This window comes from Arvicanthis niloticus, chromosome 2, assembly GCF_011762505.2.
Source record: "Arvicanthis niloticus isolate mArvNil1 chromosome 2, mArvNil1.pat.X, whole genome shotgun sequence".
Classification (NCBI taxonomy): Eukaryota; Metazoa; Chordata; class Mammalia; order Rodentia; family Muridae; genus Arvicanthis; species Arvicanthis niloticus.
This window is the reverse complement of record NC_047659.1, coordinates 138038909-138041695: the sequence shown is the minus strand read 5'-3', so window position 1 is coordinate 138041695 and position 2787 is coordinate 138038909. Positions and strand designations below refer to the sequence as shown.

Below are 2787 nucleotides of genomic sequence, written 5' to 3'. Positions count from 1 at the left end.
GAACTAAAATTAATCCCTGGCCTCTGGGTCCATGGCAGGTTCGCTTTCACCCACCTGTACACACGTCACAACACTCCCTCTGCTGAACAGCAACTTAAGACAGTGGAGGTGGCGACTGGTGTCTTCACACTGGTGTGAAGGCAGCATTCCGCACACTGGGTGGTCCTCTGGGGTGCCCACACCTACCCGAAGCAAGAGTTTGCAAGACTCACATATCAACTGACTTTTCCAACTGATGTCCTCACCTGCCCGTTACACACAGTCACACTGGCTTTTGCTTTCCTTTTGGAGGCTGGCTGCTAGGAGTTTGACCATGCCCCAGTGAGTATATAGACAACAAAGAATGGACTTGGTTTCTTCTTCTTCTTCTTCTCCTTTCCTTTCTTCTCCTTTCTTCTCCTCTCTTCTCCTCCCCTTCCCCCTCCCCCTCCTCCTCCCCATCTTCCTCTTCCTCCACCTCCTCCTCATTCTTCCTCCTCTTCTTCTTCCTCCTTCTCCTCCTCTTCCTGTTTCTTGCTTCCTTCCTTTTTGGGGGTCAGGGGTGGTTGTCTTAGAGTTCCCATTTCTGTGAAGAGACACCATGACCAAGGCAACTCTTATAAAGACAACATTTAATTGAGGCTAGCTTACAGGTTCAGAGGTTCAGTCCATTATCATCGTGGTAGAAAGCATGACAGTGTCCAGGCAGGCATGGTGCTGCAGGAGCTGAGACTTCTACATCTTCATCCAAAGGAAGCCAGGAGCAGACTTTCTCTTCCACACTGGGTGGAGCTTCAAAGCCCAAACCCACAGTGACACATATCCTCCAACAAGGCCATTCCTCCTAATTGTGCCACTCCCTGAGCCAAGCATATTCAAACCACCACAAGGTAAGTCTAGGTTCTGGCCAGTTGACACTTAAAACCAACTGACACAGGCACCTTTATAAATGGTTTTGTTTTGCAAGAAGTCAGAGCACAGGAAAAACATACTGGAACAGATGTGAGCTTAATGATGCAAAACTCTTATGATGAGCTAGTAATCTACCAAAAAAATATGAAATTAGTATGTCAGAGAGAGAGATCTGCATGACAAGGTTCATCCCGTTCACCCACGGGAGCTGAGGTATGGAATTGTGACACGTGCCTGACAGACTAATTAAGACGGCAAAGTATCATTTAGTCAGTTGCCAGGGGTCTTGCCCACCATGACAGTGAAGGCATGGCTGAGCAGTTCACACCATGGTTCACTAGGAAGCCAGTGAGAGACAAGAAATGGTCAGAGGTACTATGTCCCCTAAGGACCCACTCTTGGTGACTATTTTCTCCACTCTGTCCCATCTTCTACATTTCCAGAATAACCCCAAATAACACCAGCATTTGTGAATACAGGATTCAAATGAGGAGCCTATGAGAGGTGTTCTATATTCAAGTGATAGCAGGTATCACCCTGAGCGTCCACTGACAGGTAAACAGTAAGGAGCACGTAATGAAGCCATTTATCATAGCAGGAAGAGAGGGGTCACCTCTATGTCAATGCTGGGGACCGCGCAGCCACAAAAGCTTCTCCTGCAGGAGGACCTGATTGAGGACTGCCTGAGAGACCAAGGATTGCTGATGCAGACAATGCCAGCCAATCAGGAGATGCTGTTTAGAAGAGATGCTTTCTTGGGACCAATGGGGCGCAGGTGGAGGGTATTAAGGGAGCCTGCAGCAGTGCTCAGATGAGCTTGCTGCAGTGTTTCCCAGCTGCTCCCAGAGTCTGTGTCACTGACTCTGTGCTACCTCACCTCCAGCCCCCAAGGGCAGGTAGCATCGGGTGGCGAGTGGTCTAGGGCACAGGCAACGATTATATCAACATGGCAAACATGTAAATACGCAGATATGAGCATGAGAAATATGTGGGCTTCATCACTTACGTAAACATGACCGCTAACGTCAAAACACGGTTGTGGCCTGGGAAGACAGTCACACAAGCCTGCAGGCCTCACTGTGATACCCACAGCCCATCTTAAAAAGTCAGGCATGGGACACAAGGGTGGGCAGGCTGAGAGCTGAAACCAAGAGCTAAAGTTAGGAGATTGAAAGATGCAGACCACCAAGGCACTGTTTCTCCGATTCCGATCCACTCCTGTATGAGGGGTCTAATCAGACCTGTGTCTGACTCACTCCTGAGTAGTCCAGAGGCCTCATCTAAACAGACTCCCTGTGGCAGCTCCTCTCTCCTAGTGGCCAGACAGGAATTCTAGACCAGTGTTATTTCTGGGGACACTGACCCAGCGGCCAGGTTTACTGGTGCTGAGGCCACCACAGTGGGTGTGGCTAGATCAAGGGCTCACATTGGAACACTGTTTGATTATTAGTGTGCCAGCAACCCGTCTCTCAAGGGGTCTTCTCCTATGCCATTCTGGGCTTTGCCCTGTCGGAGGCCATGGGGCTCTTCTGTTTGATGGTCACCTTCCTCATCCTCTTTGCCATGTGACGTTCCATGGGGGCATCTCAGTATCTCAGCTGCTCCGACTCCATGCCAGTCTTAACACTAGGTAGATGACATAGCAACACCCTAGCTTCAACATACCTGCACACTTATGCACATGAACCCACCCGATACACACATCCACAAACTATAGATTGAACAACTATGCCTCGGTAAGAGAAAAGCAATCGATCGTAGAGCTGGGATGAGCCAGAGTGGGAGGCACAGCCATTTAACTAAGAAATGGAAGGGTCTTCTTTAGGTTCCAAACAAAATGAATTCTGGCCTGAAGGATGTGACTATTGAGACCTAGGCCATTATGCAAACAAACAG

General features: G+C 49.1%; 1 pseudogene; it reads left to right on the top strand.

Moving 5' to 3' along the window:
- The first annotated feature begins 1754 nt into the window (after nt 1–1754).
- On the top strand, nt 1755–2460 carry LOC117704555 (ATP synthase F(0) complex subunit C1, mitochondrial pseudogene; annotated as a pseudogene).
- Nucleotides 2461–2787: the final 327 nt, after the last annotated feature.